Here is a 24,331-nt window from a genome sequence, read left to right as displayed (position 1 = left end):
TCAATGAGGCCTTCTCTGACTCCACTAGTAGGGTATATATCTCTACACACATATGTATATATGTTAGATACATAGTCTTTCCCAGGATACTATAAGCGCCATGACAGCATGGTATTCCATGGAGCATAATGGTTCCTTTATTTGTTAAGTGACTAAATCTGATGTGACATTCATATTTTTTCCTTCCCAAAATAATAAAGATTACTGGAGTATAATGTGACAAGCATGTTCTGAACAATACTCTGCTATTTTTCCCAAGGAATATGAATTTTGGAATGAAAGGCAGGTTGTGTTGAATGAAGCCGACTAACATCCTCCCACCAGACTTTTAGTAATTGGATGACAGGGACTCTTATTTATTCCTTATTTATTTCCTCTTTCATTTAAATATCACCATAGTTCAGTCTCAGACTTGGATATTAACTGATAAAAAGACTATATTTTATTTATAGAAATATGGTCCACAGAGATCTGATAAAGAGTATCACTTTCCTACTTCTGAATTTTTATTTACAAACTCATTTTCAACCCTATTTAGGTTTTGCAATAATCTATACTCATAGTCTCTGGTCTCCCTGTAGAAATTTCAGTGTTTACTAACATCCATTTATTTAACAAAATTGTATTGAGGGTCTACTCCAAGAAACTGAGATCATCTCTGAGGAATACAAACTGTAAGTAAAACCAAACACTATCCCTACCCTCAGGAAGCATGATCTGATGGGGAAGAAATACTTTAATCAAATAATCCCACAAATGGATGAAAGACTGAAATTTGGCTACATACTACAAATAAGTGATCTGGTGGCTCTGAGAACCTATAAAAACCTATAATAGATTTTTATCCAGTCAGAGCAGTCAAAAAAGGCTTCCCTGAATAAATGGCAAGGATAGATAGGCAAAGAAGGAGCGAAACAGCAATTCATGCAGAGAGAACAGCATGCACAATATAGTGGATTTCTCTAAACACTGAAGTCTTTTTTTGTTGTTGTTGTTGTTTTGAGACAGAGCCTCACTTTGCCGCCCAGGCTGGAGTGCAGTGGCGTGATCTCAGCTTACTGCAACCTCTGCCCCCCGAGCTCAAGCAATTCTCCTGCCTTAGTTTCCCAAGTAGTTGGGATTACAGGCACCTGCCACCGCACCCAGCTAATTTTTGTAGTTTTAGTAGAGGCAGGGTTTCACCATCTTGGCCAGGCTGGTCTTGAACTCCTGACCTCATGTTCCACCCGCCTCCGACTCCCAAAGTGCTGGGATTATAGGCGTGAGCCACTGCCGGCCGACAATGAAGTCTTAATATATACATTCCCCCATCCAGATTTTCAGTGAGGACCAAATTTGTTCCTAACTTCCTAAAGGGGGAAATAGTACTTGGGACCAGAAAAGGGAAGTAGCTCCTTGCAATGTGAATTTTCCACGCTAGTAGGAAAAGAGCTTTTTTGAGTCACCTTCAAATTAAAGGAAGAAATACAGTGCTAGCATGTATTAAATTCATAAAGGTTTTCATTCTCATTTCAGAGTTGCTGCAACTAATGGCAGTCAAGAAGCCTGGAGGCCGGGCGCGGTGGCTCACGCCTGTAATCCCAGCACTTTGGGAGGCTGAGGCGGGTGGATCACCTGAGGTCGGGAGTTCGAGACCAGCCTGACCAACAGGGTGAAACCCCGTCTCTACTAAAAATACAAAAATTAGCCGGGCCGTGGTGGCGGGCGCCTTTAATCCCAGCTACTCGGGAGGTTGAGGCAGGAGAACCGTTTGAACCCAAGAGGCGGAGGCTGCAGGGAGCCGAGATCGCACAACTGCACTCCAGCCTGGGAGACAGAGCGAGACCCTGTCCCAAAACAAACAAACAAACAAACAAACAAAAAAACACTGGCTGTCACCCTCGTCCGCACAGTTAGACATCTGTTGGAGCCGACGCGTAATTTCGGAGGCTGTAAAAATTCCCATCTCCTAAATTATACATCCAGGAGAGAAAGCCTGTTCTATAAGGAGCTACTCTAGGAATCCTGGGCAGTCTACTGGACTCACTTCCTCTTCCTTCTGGTAGGACCGCTTTTAGGGCCGGTACCGGAAGTGCTAGCCACAGCGACTTCAGGTAGTCTCGGTCTTAGCGCAGTCCGCGGACTTTCTTGTCTTTCTGCGTACTGTACTAACTGAGCGACCAATTGATACCTAAGTTTAGCTGATCTTTTTATTGAATTAATTAAAACTGTTTTGAAATCTATTCTGTAAGAGCCTGAGAAAAATTGCGGCCACAGAAGCTGTTTTGAAATGCGCTTGGCTTCCGACTTCCGCAAGGGGAGGCAGCTGTTTCTTGTGTAAGCAAAGTCGAACTGAAAGAGGATGAAAAGGAGGAAAAGGGATTTGTGAAGATTTTATTAGGATTTTTCCGCCCTTTAGGCTGGAACATTTCTTCTAATTATTCTTTTTTTTCGAGATGGAGTCTCGCTCTGGCGCCAGGCTGGAGTGCAGCGGCGCGATCTCGGCTCACTGCATCCCCCGCCTCCTGGGTTCAAGTGATTCTCCTGTTTCAGTCTCCCGAGTAGCTGGGATTACCTACAGGCGGGCGCCACCACGCCCAGCTAATTTTTGTATTTTTAGTAGAGATGAGGTTTCACCATGTTGGCCAGAATGATCTGGATCTCTTGACCTTGTGATCCGGCCGCCTCGGCCTCCCAAAGTGCTGGGATTACAGGCATGAGCACCGCGCCCCGCTGGAACATTTCTTTACTATTTCTGGCACATTCTGGGGATGGGATACCTGCGACTGTTTTGCAGTGCACTCATCAGCTGATCTGAATGCTCTTTCGCTTGCTGGAATCACAGCGTTTTGATCATGTTAAGAAAAAAAAAAGGCATGAATAGGGATTAAACTTCAAGTGGCATAAAGATCGTTTTAAAATGCATACATTTGAGAATGGAGTCCTCCTTCCATATATAAAGTGTAATTTGAGGCAGTTTTCTGAATGGAATTAAAATACTACGAGTTAGGAAATTACACAACCTAGTTAATTTATTTCTGTAGGTTACTTTGCAAGGGTAGGTTAGTAACTATACGTGGGCTGATTGTGCTAGTTACATCTGAAAGTATACTAATTCTGGCTTCTGAAGTGGAAGTATTACGTGTGTTTCATGTGATATGGAGCAGCAAGGTAAAAAACCAGATGTTGAGAACTGGTGCGTTTGTCTGCATAGGCACAGGTTGGAGAAAAAAGTAAGAGTAAATCTGGGTAGTTTGAACAGACAGGCTGGAGCGTCTAGGAAGAATTATCCTGAGGCTGGTTCAGGTTAATTGAAAGTTTTAACAGAAAACTTTCAAGAAGGTGTACTTGCTGAACTGCTGGTACAGAAAATTATTTTTCTGAGTAATAATTATGGAAAGTAGTTTGCGTAGGTAGAGCAAACTACTCTTTCCTCAGCTTTTCATTCTCTTTTGGATTCTCTCTGCTTCTCCCAGTTTTCTACTTTGCATTGATTCTTTCTCCATTTTCAGCATAGAGTAAGGTCAGGTGACTGAGTACACAAAAAGTGCTCAGTTGGCAACTCACCAGTGAATGTAACCATGTACAAAGGGAAACTGGATTATTAAGATAAAAACAAGATAATTTTCCCCTAAACTATACACTATAATATCACAATCAGAAGGTATTTTAGGAAGTAGGGTGGGTTTTATTTACAAAAGTATTTGTGTGTATATATTTGTTTATATAGATGGTCTTCCATAAAGAAGCAAGTACAAATAGCTACAATTGAACTGTATAAATCAACACAAGTTGGAGTTAATTCAAGTTTATTTAGTGAATACGAAGTGCAGAATAGTATAGTAGAGTAAGAATTATTAACACTGAAGATAAAAGCAGATTAAATATTTCTGAATAGGTGCAATTCACTAGGTAGATTATGTAAAGGACCATATTAAAAAGACATCCAAAGCAAGAAATTGAAATAGCAATTTAAAAATAAATACCTACTTAAAGTAAATTCAGAATCATCTTTTTTCTAGAGCTGATTTTTTTTTTAACATGAGGTATTGTCTGACAGTGCCACTTCTCTCTCCTAATTAAACATAATCAGGGTTCAGATTTGGTCAAGTAAAATACGTTTCAGGTTCTCCAGATACTAGCATAATACTTGGTGTGTATTGATTACTTAAATGTAAATTCATGGAAGAGAATCCAGGTATATTTGGACAAAAACAGCACGTTTAATTAAGCATGTTGACATTCTGTTCAGTATAATTTCTTCTTCTGTTCCTTTATTCCGTTACTTATTCAAATTGTATTGCTGTTTTCCCTTGTATAAAGCCACACATACTGAATATGCAAATATATAGAGAAAAAATTCAAGCCACCTTGTCAGTCACAATTTAAGATTGACAAATATTCAATTGAAGATCAGTTGAATTTTTTCCTTCATATCTTGTTATGTGAGATGAATAAAGGTTTTATTTGGAAGCAAAATAGAGGTTTTTAAGATTTTGCAGGGCTTATGAAGCATAATCTAATTAAACAGATTTGTGACTGTGTGCCTTTTGAGTGTTCTGGGGTTTTCTATTACCGCTTAGTTGTTCCAAAAAATTTTTTTTATTAATTTGAGACATGGTCTCGCTCTGTTCCCCAACTCTTGTTCTCAAGGGATCCACCCACCTAGGCCTCCCAAACTGCTGGGATTACAGGGTGAGCCACCCCATTGGCCTTAAAGTATTATGAGGCTTTCTTGTGTTTGTAAAAATACCATCTTGAAATTCACAATAGTGGTATTTTTTATGATTTTTCTAGGAAAAAAAGGGGGGTGAATGGAAGCCCAATTTATAAATGTTGAGAGGTCAATGAAAGTCCAATTGACTAATACGTTAAGAGGTTTTATATTGAGTTCTCTGAGAGCTCATTTGATTAAAAAAGAAGTCTGCTTATTTACTAAGGGAGCAATGAATTCTAATTAAGTTTAATGTTTAGGAATAGGCTTTTCTCATATTCTCCTAAGGCCAAGGGATATTTCACTCTGAAACTATTTTGAGGTCAAAGAAGTGCAGTGTTAACTGAAATGTCAGGAAGAAGGGAAACTCCAATTTGTATACGCACTAGAGAAAATGTGTTTTTACGGGGTTCACTGGTAGTGCAAAGGCTTCAACCAAATGTCACTGAAGTCCTAGTACTTCATTGAGTTCAAATTTGGATGTTTTGCAAGACATTTTTTCTCTATTTGTATTAAATTTTATTTTTCTATTTGTTTATATAAATAGCAAGTTCAGGGAAAGTTAATTTTAGAGGGAAATTAGAAGTTCCTTTATGGTTCCTCATGTATTTAGTGACTGTTTAGAGGTGGCAATGTATATTTGTGGATTTTATTTTCAAGACTAAATTTTCAAATTCCTTTCAAATTTATGTATAATTAGATCAATCAAATCTCTGGCAATTAGGATCAAATTCACACAAAATTTTGTACTGAAAGCATATTGCATTTACATATAGGTCAGTGAATCCTACACATTAACACTATGGCATGTTTTACAAGTAATATTTAATTCTTAAAACTGAGATCCTGGGTGACTTTTAAATGATGTAAATTGCATTTGGCAACTTAACAGATGTCAGTGTGTTTATGTAGTTTACTGTGAATTCAGTGGATTTATTGATAGACTGCTGGATTTATGTATTTTTTTCTATGTGGGCCTTTGGAAGAAAATATACAATTATTTCATAAGACCTGTGTGTGAAATTTAAGGAACGAATTAGCCTTTGATAGGATTTCTTCTTTCTCCTGTCCAGTAATCCCAGAGAGTTCATTGAAATTAGTGAAATGTGAGCAAGTTCACTTAGTGTGCACTTTAAATTGAAATGATAAGATTTAGCAGATGGATGAATTCCCTAATAACTCATGATCAGTGTGTTCAAAGAGATGCGATTAAATTCAGATCAATCAGTATAATTTCAGTTTGAGGTTAATAGGTGACATCAGTACATTTATTTAACCCTGGAGAGGAATTCTCAGTGAATACCTGAAAAGGTTCCTTAGATCCAATATAGTATAGATGAGTTCTAGGGTTTATTATAGTTTTAAAATTAAATTATTTTGCTTATAAGGTGGATTTTAAAACTTTGCATTTTTTATGTAATTTTTGATTTAATTAAAATTGAGTGAGGAGTGATTCATTCTATGATCATTTCACATTAATGCAGAAAGCCATAGTTCCTACAATGGTACCTCTGTTGGCCACACATAAAAGGTTCTATGCATAAATCACTTAAAGTTACTCAATTTAAAAGTTTCCAACTTAAATTTGTTTTATTTTAAAGTACTTTTTTTTTTTTTAACAGGCAAGCATTTTGACTAAGAAATCTGGCTGTTGGGAAACCTGTAGGCAATGTCAAAAAACCTTATTTCAGTCAAGTCAAGAAAATGTCCGTAAAACTGATTGTGTTGGTAGAGTTTTTTAAAAAAACATAAAATACATAGAGAAAATAATATAACAATGACTAGCCTAACCACCGTTCAGCTTTGTGAAATTTTAATGTCTGCTTTACTTGTTCCAGGTCTTTTAGAAAATAAAACGTTGATGTATTCAAGGCTCCTGAAAATATATTATTTCCCCCTTTACAAAGAGATAATATATATATATATATTGAGACCGGGTCTCACTCTTGCCCAGGCTGGAGTGCATCAGTGCAATCATAACTCACTGCAGCCTGGACCTCTTGGGCTCAAGCAATCCTCCCAACTCAGACTCCTAAGTAGCTAGGACTATAGGCATGCACTGCTATGCCTGGATTTTCCCTCCCTCCTTCCCTCCCTCCCTCCCTCCCTTCCTTCTTTCCTTCCTTTCTTTCTTTTCTTTTCTTTTCCTTTTCTTATCCTTCTCTCGTTTTTCTTTCTTTTCTCTTTTTCTTTTCTCTCTTTCTTTTTTCTCTCTTTCTTTCTCCCTCTTTTTCCCCTTCCTTCCTTCCTTCCTTCCTTTCTTCCCTCCCTCCCTCCCTTTCTTTTCTTTCTGACAGGGTCTTCCTATATTGCCCAGGCTGGTTTTGAACTCCTGGCCTCAAGCGATCCTCCTGCCTTGTTCTCCCACAGTGTTTATAGGCGTGAGCCCCTGCACCTGGCTCAGATATCCTTATATATTTCATCTTGTTGACATCTACTCAGTTTCAGAGGTGCTCCATCTAGAAGTTTAATTACAGTATTATATCTGCATTTCTTCTTGATGAGATGAAGCCAGACTGTGTTCCTGTGTTTTTATTTTTGTTTTCAGCCAGTTTACACTTACACTAGCAGTGCATGAGAGCTGCTTTTGTTTCATGTGCTCTGTAACCCTTGTTATTTTAATAGCTGCCAATCCGGGTGTGTAGTTCACGTTGGTTAAAATATGCATTTTCCTGTTACTAAAGAATTTGAGAACTTTCATATGTTTATCAACCACACCACTTGGATTTCCTCTTTAAGAGTTTTGACGCTTTTTATTAGGTTGTGTGCCTTTTTATTATTGATTTGTAGATACCATTTATAGGCTTTGAATACTAGAACTTTGTGGTTTATACATGGTACAAATATCATTTTCCAAACTGAGGCTTTTCTTTTCACTCTTTTTATGGTGTTCTGTGATGACTAGTTTTTACTTTTAAGGTAGTGAAATTTATCAGTCTTTTCCTTGATTTGTGCTTTTGTGTCCTGTTTGAAACATTCTTCCCCAAAGTCATGAATAGATGTCCAATATTATCTTCTAAGTGTTTGCATTTTGTTTCCCACTTTCAGATTTCTAAATAGCCTAAAATTGATTCTTTTGTATGGTATGAATTAGGAACCCAAATTTTATTTTTTATATAGATACTTAATTGTCCCAGCACCCATTTAAGGGAATGCTGCCTTTTCCCCGTAGCTGTGCTCTCTGTCCATATGTATGTTAGTTTATTTTAGGGGCTCTTAATTAGTTCATTTTTCTATTCCTCCACCAGTACCACACTGTATTAATTACTGCAGCTTTATTTAAATAAACTTTTATATTTGGAATGGCAAGTCCTCTCACTTTGTTCTTCATATTCAAGGGTGCCTTGGCTATTGGTCCTTTGCATTTCCAAGTATTTAGTGTAATTTAGTCTTGTTGAACATGACAACATGTGACCACCACCACCAACAACAAAAATACCTGTTGGGATTTGATTGTGACAGCACAGAATCTATAGATAAATTCAGGGAGAATTGATATCAAGTCTTTAATCCTTACATGTGTTATATGTCTCAACTTATTCAAGAATTTTAAATTTTCTTTAAAAAGTTTTACATTTTTATTTTTGGAAGCCACACACATCTTTTACTAGTATTCCCAGGATCCTTCATATTTTGAATACTATTATAAATGATACAATTTTTAAATAATGTTTTACATTTTTATTTTTGGAGGCCACACATCTTTTACTAGTGTTATTCCCAGGACCTTTGTATTTTGAATACTATTATAAATGATACAACTTTTATTTTTATTATTTTTATTTTTATTTTTGAGACAGGGTCTGGCTCTGTTGCCCAGGCTGGAGTGCAGTGGTGTGATCTCGGCTCACTGCAACCTCCACCTCCCGGGTTCAAGTGATTCTTGTGCCTCAACCTCCTGAGTAGCTGGGATTACAGGTGCACACCTTCATACCTGGCTAATTTCTGTATTTTTAGTAGAGATGGGGTTTCACCGTGTTGGACAGCTAGGACTACAGGTGTGCACCACCATACCTGGCTAATCAAAAAAAATTTTTTTTTGTAGAGATAGGGAGTCTCACTGTGCAGCCCAGGCAAGTCTTGAACTCCTAACCGCAAACAATCCTCCCACCTTGGCCTCCCAAAGTGCTGGGATTACAGGGTGAGCTACCACACCTTGCTGGAGAAATCTTTTGAGGCTGGGTATGGTGGTTCATGCCTGTAATCCCAGCACTTTGGGAAGCTGAGGCAGGTGGATCACTTGAGTTCAAGACCAGCCTGGCCCACATGGTGAAACCCTGTCTCTACTAAAAATACAAAAAAAATTAGCCAGGCCTGGTGGCATGTGCCTGTAATCCCAGCTACTCAGGAGGCTGAGGCAGGAGAATTGTTTGAACCCGGGAGGCGGAGGTTGCAGTGAGCCGAGATGGCACCACTGTCTCCAGCCTGGATGAGAGTGAGACTCTGTCTTTAAAAAAAAAAAAAAAAAAAGACAGAAACCTTTTGAGCCCACTCTCCTCCCTGGAAATGTGTGTGGTACATACTTAACTACTGATTCAATTATTTTAATTGGATTAAGTCTATTCAATTTTACTATTTTTCTTCAACCAGTTTTTCCAGGATATTCATTCTCATAGAGTTGTTCATAGGTTTTTCTTTTGAATTGTTAATCTCTGCTATATCTTTTTTTTTTTTTTTTTTTTTTTGAGAGACAGAGTTTCACTCTTGTTAACCAGGCTGGAGTGCAATGGCGCCATCTCAGCTCACTACAACCTCTGCCTTCTGGTTTCAAGTGATTTTCCTACCTCAGCCTCCTGAGTAGCTGGGATTACAGGCACGCACCACCATGCTCAGCTAATTTTTGTACTTTTAGTAGAGATGGGGTTTCACCATGTTGGCCAGGCTGGTCTCGAACTCCTGACCTCATGATCTGCCCGCCTCAGCCTCCCAAAGTGCTGGGATTAAAGGCATGAGCCACTGTGCCCAGGCCAATCTCTGCTATATCTTTAGTTTTGTCTATGCCAAATATTATTTACTTATGCCTTTTTTTCTTTTCTCAATCAGATAATTATCTTTTTTTTTTTTTTTGAGACAGGGTCTTCCTCTGTCACCTAGTCTGGAGTGCAATGGCATGATCACAACTTGCTGCAGCCTTAACCTCCTGGACTCACTCCATCCTCCCACCTTAGCCTCCAGAACAGCTGGTACTATAGACATGCACCACCATGCCTGGATAATTTTCATACCTTTTGTAGAGCCAGAGATCTGCCATGTTGTTCAGGCTAGTCTCGAACTCCTGGGCTCAAGCCATCTGCCCTCCTCAGCCTCCCAAAGTGTTGGAATTACAGGCATAAGCCCTGCTTCAGCCATGATTACTTATATAAAGATTCCTTTATAATATAAGCATTTAACAGTACGTATTTCTAAGTAGCACTTTAGTTGCATCCTCCAAGTTTTGGTATGTAGCATTTTCATTATCACTCAGGAAATATTTTCAGATTTTCATTATAAACTATTTTCTTCAAGTTTAAGCTTTAAAACTTTACATGGGGGGGTTTATGATTTTTAATTATTGATTTCCAGTTTAATTAAATTGAGGTCAAAAGATGTTACCTTTGCCGGGTGTGATGGCTCACATCTGTAATCCTGACACTTTGGAAGGCCGAGGCAGGCGGATTACTTGAGGTCAGGAGTTCGAGACCAGCCTGGCCAACATGGTGAAACCCCGTCTCTACTAAAAATAGCCGGGTGTCCTGGTGCATGCCTGTAATCCCAGCTACTCGAGAGGCTGAGGCAGGAGAATCACTTGAACCCAGGAAGTGGAGGTTGCAGTGAGTTAAGATCGCGCCACTGAACTCCAGCCTGGGTGACAGAGTGAGACTTTGTCTCAAAAAAAAAAGAAAAGAAAGAAAGAAAAAAAAGATGTTGTCCTTATAATATAAATTATTGGTGTCTGTTAGATTTATGATCTAATATGTTGTCATCTTATTTAAAAATTTTATGTGTATTTTAAAATAATGGGGATATTTAAACTATAGAGCATAGGGTTCTCTCCCTATATGTATCTTTTAGATCAAGCCCATTCCTTGAATTCTTCAAATCCAAATTTGGATTTCCTAGCTATTTTCTGTTTGGTTCATCTATCAAATACAGGAACAGGTATGTTTAAAACCCCACATACGATTATGGACTCACCAATTTTTATTTTAAATCTGTTTGCCAGGCGCAGTGGCTTAACACCTATAATCCCAGCACTTTAGGAGGCTGAGTTGGATGGATCACCTGTGGTCAGAAGTTCGAGACCAGCCTGACTAACACGGCAAAACCCCATCTCTACTAAAAATGCAAAAATTAGCCAGGTGTGGTGGCGAGCACCTGTAATCCCAGTTACTGAGGAGGCTGAGGCAGGAGAATCCCTTGAACCTGGGAGGTGGAGGTTGCAGTGAGCCAAGATGGCCCCACTGCACTCCAGCCTGGGCAACAGAGCAAGACAGCATCTCAAAAAAAAATGCTGTTTGCTTTATAAATTTTGAGGTTATATTAGATACATTCAGTTGCAGAATTGTCCTATAATGCTTTTTGCCATTAGGACTTTTTTTCTGATATTCATACAGGTTTTCAGATATTGATATTCTGATAACTGGTATTCATATTTAGTATTGTACATGTATGTTTTCCATGTCTTTGCTTTCATTTTACTGGGTGATGGGCAGAATAATAGCCCTCAAAGACATCTCCATCCTAATCCTTGGACCTTGTGAATGTTATGTTACATGGCAAAGGGAATTAAGGTTGTGCATGGAATTAAGGTTACTAATCAACTGACCTTAAAATAGGGAGATTTTCCTAAATTGTCCTTCTAGGTGCAATGTAATCCCAAGGGTCATTAAGATTGGAAGAGAGGCTAGAGAGGAAAGGGACAGAGTGAGGTGGATATGTGAATATGAAAGAAAGGTGTAGAGAGATGCAACATTCGTGGCTTTGAAGATGAAGGAAGGAGGTCTCCAGAAGCTGGAAAAGCAAGTAAAGAGACTCTTTTCTAAAACCTCCAGAAAGGAATGTAGTATTGCAGATACGTTTTTAGACCTGTGAGACTTGTGTCAGACTTCTGACCTACATAACTGTAAGATAATACATATGTGGTGTTTTAAGCTGCTACATTTGTAGTAGTTTTTTAAAACAGTAAGCAGAAAACTGATAAACAGTGTTTTAAAGTTTTAGTTATGTCATTTGTAAAAAGCATTTAGCTGTATTATTTTTAATCCAATGTGATATTTTTGTCTTTTCATAAATGAACTTGGGAGACTGAGTATTGCTTGAGGCCAGGAGGTCAAGACCAGCTTGGGGAACATAAAAAGACCATTTCTCTATAAATACATACATACATACATACATACATACATACATACATACATACATACATAAAACAAACTGTTTGTCCTTATTGTGATTACTGATAAATTTGGATTTATTTTTCTAATATTGTTTTGTAATTTCGATCTTCTGGGGCTTTTTCTCTACTTTCCTGCTTTTTACTGGATTAAGTTTTCTTTCTTTTTTATTCCACTTGTTTGGAAGTAACACATTCTTTTTCTTTTTAATCCCAGATGCAGATGGTTAATTGTATTTCTTAGTTTAGAGTACATTATCAACTTTGGTCTGTGCAGGAATCCCCTTATTTTATTACTTCATTTTCCCCTAACTTTCAGCACTCCTGTTTCTCTATTTACATACTTAGCCTATATGTTTAATATGTGTCTTTAAATATGTATGTTTATGCTTACAAAATATTGCTTTGTTGTTTTTGTCCCTGTAAAATATGGTCAATATGCGGGTACTCATTTTAAGTTTCTTATTCCATTTCTAGCTTTTTACAAAACTCGAATTGTGTTTTTGAGATCTAGTCACATTGTTTTTGAACATCAAGTTTGTTGCGTATGACCTCTGTGTGACATTCAATAGTGTACATTACCATTACCATTTTACTCTTTATTTTTCCTGTTGTTGGACAGCTACATTTAACTCAGTACCCAGCTATTACAAACAAGGCCATGATAGACTCATTGTATATGTTTCCTTACAAATCAGTGTAAGAAGTTCTTTGATATATTTATACAGAATCTGGATAAATACATACATTTATTTTCATTAAATACCTCTAGAATGCTTTCCAAAGTTACTGTACTAGTAGCTATTTCCTTCAGATGTGTATAAGTTGTCATTACCTCACATCCTTGCCAACACTTGCTATTTTCTAGCTTTGTATTTCTTTTTCATTTTGCTGAATATAAAAGTGATTTTATTTTTAATTTGTATGTATGTGATTACTCATGAGTTTGGGCATTTCTTCCTATGCTCTTTTCTATTTTCTATAGCATTGACTATCTTTTAAATATTTATTTGCATGGGTTCTTTGTGAGTTCTAAATGTCAATCTTTTGTTGGTTTTAGACATTGGAAATATTTTCTGCATTATGCCATCTGCCTCTTATTTTTTTATTTTGCCCATCTTTGAGCAGAAATCATAAATATTGAAGTAAATATATAAATCTTTTCGCTTTATAATATGTACTTTTTGGCTGTTGTTTAATCATTTCCTATATAGTATTTTCTAGTTGGTTATTATGGTATGGAGGAACACTTTTTTCCCCCGTTGGTTGATACCATATGTAGGACCCTTGATAAAGTCTTCAGAAAGATGACTTTAGCAAAGGTGCTAGATTTTAGTGATTTTTCTTCATAGATGATTATTTCATCTGCAAATACCAATGCTTTTATCTTGTCTCTTCTACACCTTATACTGCTTAAGCCTTTTTCAAGTTTTGTAGTAGTGGCCAGGGTCTGTTTACTCTGCTGAGAAGTAGTGGTTCTGGTAGGTATTCCTTTCTTCATCCTAATCTTATTGAGACTGTTTCTAAGGTTTCCTCGTTAAGTATAATGTTTACAGTAGACTTTTGATATATAGTCTTTTTAAAGATAAATGTTTCCATATATATCTATTATATATGTGTTCAACTTTATTTTTTTCTATTGCTATTAACAGTTTATTGGAAGTTTGATAAACTATAAAACCATCCAGACTAGTTCTTTTTTTGGGGGGTGTCAGGTCTGTGATTACCATTTCCATTATTTTAATAATTATTATCTATTCAAAAATTTTATGACATTTGTACCAATTTGTCATTTCTATTTTCATATAAATTTATCTAAGCACTTAGTTTTTCACTCATCTTATTTATTTACTATAGTCTTTATAGTTACTTCTTTTTTATTCTGTGTTTTAAGTTATTGTACCTTTTCCTTTTTTGGACAGCTTTCCTCTAATTTTTCTGTTTTATATATACATATATAATTATACTTTATATATACATAGATAATCTATTTTATATATACATATATAATATAACATATATTACATTTGAAATATATATACATATTTCAAAATAAGTTCATTTGCTTTGGCTAATTTCTATTCTTTTTTTTTTTTTTGAGCCGGAGTCTTGCTCTGTCCCCCAGGCTGGAGTGCAGTGGCGCAATCTCGGCTCACTGCAACCTCCGCTCCCGGGTTCATGCCATTCTCGTGCCTCAGCCTCTTGAGTAGCTGGGACTACAGGTACCCGCCACCACGCCCGGCTAATTTTCTTTGTATGTTTAGTAGAGACGGGGTTTCACCGTGTTAGCCAGGATGGTCTCCATCTCCTGACCTCCTTAGCCAGGATGGTCTCCATCTCCTCACCCCAAAGTGCTGGGATTACAGGCGTGAGCCACCGCGCCTGGCCACTCTATTCTTTATTTATACTTTAATTGATTTCTGCCCTTTATTACATCCGCTTTCCTCTTTGAGTTTGCTTATTGCTTTTTAAAAATGTTTGAACTCATTTGCTTTAAATATTTCTTTTTTTTTCTGACACATGCATTTAAAATAAAAAACTTCCATCTAAATTCTACTTTTTCTCTGCCCCAAAAATGTGGACCAGTTATATTTTCACTGTTGTTAAGTTCCAAGAACATTGTACTTTTCTTTAAGATTTCCTCTTTAACTCAAATATTACTTAATAATTTGCTATTTAGGTTTCAGTAAAATAGGATATGTTTAAAGAAATTTTTTGGTAATTATTTAAAAATATTTTTGCATTTTGATAGATATATCTGCTTTGATTTACCTAGATTTCTTGACACTTTCTTTCTAGACTAGTATTCAGCCATTTTTTAAGATCATTCTATTGTGTGCTCAAAAAGAATGTATTTTTTGTTCTTGTGATGAATTATTTCTTAATATATTGCTGTACATCAATTATGATTTTCAAATGTTCCTTAATTTTACTTATCTTTGATGTTTCTCAACGTAGTGTATTAAAAATTCCATGTTAGTTGCTGATTATCTATTTCTTTCAGCATTTTTGGGTATTCTTTTATGTATCTTGAGGCTCCATTACTGAGTGTATATATTTTCATGATCATTATATCTTATTGATTTATATTTCTTTTTGTACTTGTCTTTTATATTATTAAAATTATTCCATATTTTATTGGGTTAATATTTGGATGTAATTCTTTTCTCATCCATTTACATTTAACCTTTCTTTATAACAACAGTCGTGAATCTGTTTCTTATAAGCTCCACATTTCTAGGGCTTGATTTTTAATTCAAACTGAAATTCTCTAACTCCTGATGGGTGAGCTTATGTATGTTTATTTTAGTTACTGTTATTTTAGCACATATCTCTGCCATCACATTTCAATATTTCTTTATTGTTTTTAACCCCTTTCCTGATTCCTATTGGCTAGATAAGATTTTGTTCTGCTAACTGGAAAGTCATGCATTCTATTTATATTTTTCTGGTGGTTACTACTAACTTATTAAGACCCATGCTAACTTTCTTTTTCTTACCTATGTCTTATTTATTTGTGTAATATCTGCAAGGCATTTTTCCTTTGATCCCAGAATGCTGGGATTATGATCCTTAAAGAGGTGAAATGTGTTTCAGGAAGTGCTCCAGCATAAGGCAAGCAGTGACAACATGACCAGTTCTAGGAAATTTTCCTCTAGCATCCTTCACATGAAGAAGTGTAAGAAAAATAACATATGTCTGAAAATATCCACACTATAAATTGGCTGAGTATTTGCCACATAGCCCTGAAATTTCCCAGTAGTTCTCTTGGATGTTAATGGCACACAGCCATCAGCTTTTTTTTTCTATTTTTTTAGTCTTTTCCAAGAACCAATACCATGTATTGCTTGCATCCAGTGTTGCTAGTGAGAAGTCTGTTGTCAGTTTCATCTTGTTTCATTTTATGTAATGTGTTCTTTCTCTTTGTCATTATTATTCATAAATTTCACCACAATTTGTCTAGGCATGGCTTTGTCTTGTTTACTACTCTGCAAGCCTTCCAATCAGAGGCCTTCTTTCATTATTCTTTAATTCTTAGACATTTGTTTCTGTAATTTCTTCAAAAACCATTATCTCCATTTTTATATTTCTGTTCTTCTGGGACACCAATTTTTGTGCATTGCTACTTCTTTTAGCCTCTATATCTCTTAACTTTAATTATATATCTTCTAATTATTTTTCTTTCCCTACTTCCTTCTGAGAGAATTTTTCAATGTGATCTTCTAACTCACTAAGTAGTTCTTCAGCTATATCCTTTCTATTATCTCATCTATTATATACTTTGCTTCAATAATTATAGTTTTATGCATACTATTTTCACCTTATTCTTTAAACTATTTATAGTTCTTCTTTTGTATAGCTTATTTTCATAAGTTTATTATGCTTACTTTTAAATTCTTGGTTCTACAGTAATGATATCTCAGTTCTGATATTAACAGTATAAGTTTATTTTGCTTTTTAAGTACGTATGTTTTCAAATATACCTACTATACCTAAGTAGGTTTACTTTCAAATATACCTACTTATTTTGAGCCAATATTATCAGCTATTCTTTCTGATAATGTGTATGAAGAAGAGACATGGACCAGATCTAGTCCTTGTCAACCAAGATGAGATAGAGAAGAATGGAGAGGGTGCAGTCTATGGTGGAATTTCCTAAATGCCAGGGAATTCCAGTTAATCACTACTGTCTCATAGCCGCCTAATCAAACAATTCTTCAGGTTTGGATTTTACCTTCCATTCACCTTTTTCCAGAAAAAAGCATTACATGAAAGAGTTACTGTAAATTATAATTCACCAACAATGGGATTTGAGGTGAGGGGAAGGGGAGGGTGAATGTCCAAGGCTAGTCAGTATACAGTTAATTAATATAAATTTTGACCCAAGCAGATTTTTTAAATTGCCTTGACTGTTACCCATGATGAAAACTATACCCGCAGTCTGAACCGTTGCCACTTACTTCCAGTGAGAAGGCAGGAAATTACTGTCCAAAGGTGGGAATAGGAGATTTATTTTAAATATATCATACCACAAACATGATGGCTTACCCTCCTTCCCAGGCTGCGGCCACCACTAAGCCTTAACACACCAGTATTAAACAGACTCCATCCTCCTCAAAAGCTTCTTAGGGTTTTTTCATTATTTCCTAAGTTCCTAAGTTCTCTGTCTCTCTCTCTCTCTCTCTTTTTTGAAACAGAGTCTTTCTCTGTCACCTACACTGGAATGCAGTGGCACAGTCTCAGCTCAGCTCACTGCAACCTCCACCTCCCGGGTTCAAGTGATTCTCATACCTCAGCCTCCTGAGTAGCTGGGATTACAGGTATGTACCACCACACCTGGCTAATTTTTGTATTTTTAGTAGAGATGACGTTTTGCCACGTTGGCCAGGCTGGTCTCGAACTTCTGGCCTCATGTGATCCACCTGCCTCGGCCTCCCAGAGTGCTAGACTTACAGGCATAAGCCAACCACCCAACCGCATAAGTTCTATAATGTTTCAATGTATGGTTCCTCCATGACTGCTCTTGTAGTATCTGTAACCCATGCTACTCTACCGTCTTGGCAAGAACCAGAATCAATATATGTCTCTTCTCTGCCATTTCCTCAATTCTTCTTCTGGAGTGTCTCTGGGACCTATGTTAGAGTTTTTCCATCTGTCTTCCGTGTCTCCTGTGGCAGCTTTAAAACCTTTTCTCCAAATTCTTTACCACTCCTTTATTCAAGAGGTAGGACATATGTCCCCTTATCTTGAATTTGGTCTCTGTGACTGCTCTTGACCAATGGAAAGCATGGTGAAAGTGATACTTGCTGTTGTAACCCAGCTACCATGTTTTAAAGAAGCCCAGGCCACATAGACAGGTATTATGGTTCACTTTCAGCATCAATCATGGAAGAGAGGTCACCTCCAAATGATACTAGCTCGCTGCCACTATGTCACTCCCAGCCTTTGAGCCTTTCTACCTGAGGCCTCAGGCATCACAGAGCAGAGACAATTCCTCCCCATTGGGTCTTATCTGAATCCCTGATCCATGGAGTCCATGAGCATAATATGTCTGTTCTATGCCTTTAAGTTTCAGTGTGGTTTATCACAGTAGATAACATCTTTAAATACTCTTTCGTAATTTGTATCTTTTTGTTCTGTTATTGGGCAGATCTTAAAAATCTTCCTTTATCTCAGATAAAAGGGTTTACTGAACAACAAAGGGTTGTTCTGAACAAACAGGGTTTACTGAACAACAAAATAAGGGTTGTTGAAAGGGTTTACTGAACAACAAAATAAATGATAGAATTGAATTATAACCTAAATAATAGAGTAAATATCCATGTGTCCATATATAATTCCATAGTTACATACCAATTTACTAATTTAGTCTTCATTAGCTTCCAGATTGAAGTTTATACTATCTATTGAGGTTTTATTACAATTAATAAGTTTCATTTCTAAAATTTCTGGTTGGCTATATTTATATGGATCCATTCTTACTTTATTTCAGTCTTTTTTTTATTTCATAACTTACTATCTTTGGTGGGTATAACTTCTAAATTCATCTCTGCAAGCATCTTAAACAGTTTTATTTTGAATGACACTTTTTGAAAATGTCTTCCTTTTCATTCCTTTCTCTTCTTATGTCCATTTCCTAGACCCTGGACATGGTCTAGAATCAGGTTGTATAGTAATGATTTGGGCTTCTGACCCAGCAAGGTACTGGAAATAGTACAGAAGACTACATTAAGTCTGTTGGCTACAGAGCCCAGTACATATTCTGGATGTTGTTTCTGTGTCCTCCAGCCTTCATAGGCCTGCAACATACCATAATGTATAGCTTCAGGAATTTTTTGGCAATGGCTTTTCAACCTTCCTTGACCCATCCTACCTCTTGGCTCTAACCAATGACACTGGCTTTTATTCTCCATTTTTCATGGTGAACATTTTGTTCCTGAGAGCCCATAAGAGCCAAACCAATGGTAGCCTATGCCAACTTCCCATCCTGATAGCTTGGAAATCCAAGGATTTTATCCCCACTTACCATTTTATGTCTGTTCCATTTCTGGTTTTCCTTTTTTTTGGTTTTTTTTTTTTTTTTTTTTTTTGAGTTGGAGTCTCACTCTGTCGCCCAGGCTGGAGTGCAGTGGTGTAATCTCGGCTCACTGCAACCTCTGCCTCCTGGCTTCAAGCGATTCTTATGCCTTAGCCTCCTGAGTAGGTGGGATTACAGGTGCATGCCACCACACCCAGCTAATTTTTGTATTTTTTAGTAGAGACAGGGTTTTGCCATGTTGGCCAAGCTGGTCTCGAACTCCTGACCTTGGCCACCCACCTCAGCTTCCCAAAGTGCTGGGATTACAGGCATGAGCCACCGTGCCTGGCCTTGCATTTTTTTTTTTTTTTGGCCGGGGGCGGGTAGTGGGGGGGACAGAGTTTAGCTCTTGTTGCCCAGGCTGGAGTGCAATGGCCTGATCTCGGCTCACTGCAACCTCCGCCTCCTGGGTTCAAGCGATTCTCCTGTCTCAGCCTCCCAAGTAGCTGGGATTACAGGTTCATGCCACCACACCTGGCTAATTTTTGTATTTTTAGTAGAGACGGGGTTTCATCATATTAGTCAGGCTGGTCTCGAACTCCTGACCTCAGGTGATCCGCCTGCCTTGGCCTTCTGGGATTACAGGTGCAAGCCACCACGCCCAGCCGCATTTTTTTTTAATTTTTAATTTTTACCTGTTACTGCTGTATTTAGAGCAGAGCGTGGTACACAGAAGCATAAACTTACTTCACCAGCTTGACCAGAAAACTTTTGTTACTTTCACTTTTTCACATTCTGTTTCAGTGGTTTTTTTGTTTGTTTGTTTTTGGGGGTTTTTTTGTTTATTTTTTTGAGACTGAGTCTTACTCTGTTGCCCAGGCTAGAGTGCAGTGGCATGATGTGAGCTCACTGCAATCTCTGCCTCCTGGGTTCAAGCAATTCTCGTGCCTCAGCCTCCCAAGTAGCTGGGACTACAGGTGTGAGCCACCATGCCTGGCTAATTTTTGTATTTTTAGTAGAGAGGGGTTTCCACCGCGTTGGCCAGGCTGGTCTCGAACTCCTGACCTCAGGTGATCTCCCCACCTTGGCCTCCCAAAGTGTTGGGATTACAGGCGTGAGCCACCATGCCCGGCCTGTTTCAGTGTTATATAAACACAACAAATACTTTAATAATGTTTTTTAAAAGTGTTACACATATTTGAAAATGAAGTCAAACTTTTGGTTGAAGAATGAATGTCCACTTAGTCACATACTTTGAAGATATTAAACTCTACAGAAAATAGCTATTTATATGGGATAATCATATGAATGAATTATGCTTCCAAGAATAAGACAAATTCATCCCTAAATGGAAAACAACACAAAATGCACAAACATGATAAAGAAATTCTTTATTTTTAGGAGAATTACATAATATCAGACAGACCAATTCCATTTTTTGTATATCTGTAAGTCTAATTTCAGCATATAAGTCTATTTTTAAATAGTATCTCAGGTATATATAGCTTAAACTATATAAACATGTCTGCACAACAAATTTTAAAATTTTCAGTTTATATCTATTTTAAAATGTATGACTAATTTAAAATTATGTTGTATAATTTTCATTTAAAGTTAAAACTTTATGCATAAACCTTAATGGGGTTCCTTTATGATTGTTTAAAATAATCTAACATGTAGAGTTACAAAGAAATACTAATTTTGATAAAAATGTATTCTATATGGATAATTCCAGTCTTAAAAATCTGCTCTTCATCTCAGATAAAAGAGTTTGCTGAACAACAAAGTAAATGATAGGATTAGTTTGTAACCCAAATAATAGAGGAGATATCCAGGTATCCTTATGTAAAGAAATAACTAACTAAATAAGTGGGGGGGAAAGTAACAAGTTTTCCTTCCAGAAGAATTTTAATTAATGTAAAAGGAAATAGAGAAATAGAAAATCACCATTAGAATGCCACAATATTAATTGCCACAGGAAATATCTAGCAATGGATACTAAAATTGGTTTAAGCAGAAACGTCATATTTGCATAGTTTCAAAGTATATCCCCTAAGTGTTTATTAATTACAAAGAGAAAAAAGTAACTTTATGGTAGAGAAACATGGCAGAGATTATGTTAACCAAGCGATCAAAATTAACATCACCTTAACATTACTTTAAAATGGCTAACATAAGGCCGAGGCGGGTGGATCACGAGGTCAGGAGATCAAGACCATCCTGGCTAACACGGTGAAACCCCGTCTCTACTAAAAACACAAAAAATTAGCTGGGCGTGGTGGCGGGCGCCTGTAATCCCAGCTACTGGGAGGCTGAGGCAGGAGAATGGCGTGAACCCAGGAGGCGGAGCTTGCAGTGAGCCGAGATCGCGCCACTGCACTCCAGCCTGGGCGACAGAGCGAGACTCCGTCTCAAAAAAAAAAAAAAAAAAAAAATGGCTAACATACTTAAAAATGGCTAACATGGTACATTTTATAAGTTCTTTACCACAATAAAAGAAAAAAGATTAATATCACCAGTAGTGTGACATTGGCATCACATACCTGCTCACGTGATGCACTGAAAAGGATACAATATCATTTCTGCAGTACTTTTCCCAATAATGCATTACCTCAGTTTAATAATGAGAAAACAAAGAATCCCAAACTGAGGGGCATTCTACAAAAAGCTGGCTAGTACTCTTCAAAAGTCTCAAGTCATGATAGACAAGGTAAGAGTAAGGAACTGTCACAGGTGGTAGAGACTAAGGAGCCATAACAAATGCTTTGCAGGATCCTGGATTGGATCCTTGAATAGAAAAAGGACATTAGGGGGAAAACTGTTAAATTTGAATAAGATCTGTAGTTTACTTCATAGAATTATACCAAGGTTAATTTCTTAATTTTGATAACTACTATGGTTATATAAGATGTTAGCATTCCGGGAAGTTGGTGAAGGATATACAGGAACTATCTGTAGTATTTTTGCAATTTTATGAGTCTAGAATTATTTCCTAATAAAAAGCCTTTTTGTACAAGACACTTTTCAAGGTTCTTAGGTTATAGCTTTGAATACATAGAAATAGTTCTAATATCACTTGACACTTTGGAGAGAGTAATTGCCCTAATTATTTCCATTCTTTGTCTTAATTTGCTGATAGAGACCTGGACTTAATCTCAGCTGGTGTACAGAGTTCTCTCCAAAAACAAGTGGCCTACTTCACATTCAGTGAATTGATATATTCTTATTTTAAGTTATCAGGTAGGATTGGAATTTTCTTGCGAACTTGAAGTCTGAATAAAATTAGAGTGACAAAATTTTCACCTAAGGCAAAAATAAGAAAAATGGTGGCAAAATAATTTTTTATTAAATCGATACTTTTTTAAATTTAAAGGATGGTTTCTTTTATGAGATTGTTATCTTACCTTTTTTTTTTTTTTTTTTTTTTGAGACAGAGTCTTGCTTTGTCGCCAGGCTGGAGTGCAGCGGCATGATCTCAGCTCACTGCAACCTCCACCTCCTGGGTTCAAGCAATTCTCCTGCCTCAGCCTCCCAAGTAGCTGGGACTACAGGCACATACCACCACACCCAGCTAATTTTTGTATTTTCAGTAGAGACATGGTTTCACCATGTTGGCCAGGATGGTCTCCATCTCTTGACCTTGTGATCCATCTGCCTCAGCCTCCCAAAGTACTGGTATTACAGGTGTGATTACAGGCATGGTGATGCCCAGCCTATCTTAACCATTTTTATATTAAAATGCCATTTCGTTTATGGAAAAATGGTGGCGTGAAGTGGTAGATTTTATCTCATTTAATGTGAAAAAATAAAAAGTTGACAAATCTACATCTTCTGACCATTGTGTATGTGTGTATATATGTATTCATGAACTTTACTGCTATTTGAATATCAAAGTCTTAAAATCATGAATCTACACTATTTTCTTTTCCTATCCTTGACATTAAGCCAGGTTCCATTGATTATGTTCACATCATTAAGTGTAATGAAACACAGTTAATCCAGTAGCTTTTACTTAAGCATGTTTTATTAACTAATTATTGCTTACCCATAAAAATTAATTCTAGGCTGGGCATGGTGCTGTAATCCTAGCACTTTGGGAGGCCAAGGCAGGTGGATCACCTGAGATCAGGAGCTCGAGACCAGCCTGGCCAACATAGCGAAATGCCAACATGGCGAAGCCCCGTCTCTACTAAAAACACGAAATTTAGCTGGGCGTGGTAATGTATACCTGTAGTCCCAGCTACTCAGGAGGCTGAGGCAGGAAGATCACTTGAACCCAGGAGACGGAGTTTGCAGTGAGCCGAGATCATGCCACTGTACTCCAGCCTGGGTGACAGAGCAAGACTTTGTCTCCAAAAAATAAATAAATAAATAAAAATTCTGTCTCCTTTTTCATTTAAAGGAAATAGAAATTTCAGCATGCCTTCACCAATTGGAACACAAATACACTGGAACACTTATTCTATGTTTTGTGCAAGAAAACCTTTACTCTAAATCAGAATCATAACTCAATGTATGTAAAATATTTAATATTAAAAATAAAAGCAATTCATTGATATAGTGCATTTGCTTCATCTGTTCTTTAACATTTTAACATTGAAGGCAGCCATAGGTTACACCAGTTCTGCCCTAAGCATCTCCAACATCTAAAAAATAACAGCACTAAATTTTAGTGTATTCCTGGCCAACAGGTAAACAGCCAGGTGGTGCCATTAGGTATCAGTCATTAAGTCCAAGAATGAAGTTTGTATCAATAAACATGATTTGGTATATTTAAGAAGTATTTTAAAAGATAATGCTCTACCCTTAAAATACCAAGAGGATGTATTCTAGTGAGTCTGAATTTACACACATTTTTATAAAATAAGGCACATAATTAAAGCCTCATTAAAGCACACTTTTTTTTTTTTTTGAGATGAGGTTTCACTCTTTTGCCCAGGCTGGAGTGCAGAAGTGCAATCATAGCTTACTGCACCCCTGAACTCCTGGGCTTGAGCAATCCTCCTCCTTCAGACTCCTGAGTAGCTGGGACTACAGGTATGAGCCACCATGCCCTTCTCTAAAGCAAACTTTTGACTTTCAAGGCACAGTTAGCAGTATTGGGAGAATCCCTGAAATATGTTAATTGGCTTATTTTAGAATGAGAGGGCTCAGAATAGCTTATGAAAGCAAACAGTGGTGATCAAAGAGAAGCCTAAGTTGTCTCCCCACTCCATTTCATTTTATGAAATGCCACTTTTTCTCAGTTTGC

At 37.1% G+C, this 24,331-nt stretch overlaps 1 long non-coding RNA gene across 1 annotated transcript in view; it reads left to right on the top strand.

The window, feature by feature from the left end:
- Nucleotides 1-2,080: 2,080 nt before the first annotated feature.
- LOC109026931 (uncharacterized) overlaps nucleotides 2,081-24,331 on the top strand; it is a 31,764-nt gene continuing 9,513 nt past the window's right edge. Inside the window, exons 1-3 of the long non-coding RNA XR_010133950.1 lie at nucleotides 2,081-2,316; nucleotides 17,261-17,383; nucleotides 22,220-22,320. This is a non-coding gene — a long non-coding RNA (uncharacterized lncRNA). The remainder of the gene's footprint in view (nucleotides 2,317-17,260; nucleotides 17,384-22,219; nucleotides 22,321-24,331) is intronic.

Source organism: Gorilla gorilla, chromosome 4 (genome assembly GCF_029281585.2).
Source record: "Gorilla gorilla gorilla isolate KB3781 chromosome 4, NHGRI_mGorGor1-v2.1_pri, whole genome shotgun sequence".
NCBI lineage: Eukaryota > Metazoa > Chordata > Mammalia > Primates > Hominidae > Gorilla > Gorilla gorilla.
This window is presented reverse-complemented; position numbering and strand designations above follow the sequence as displayed.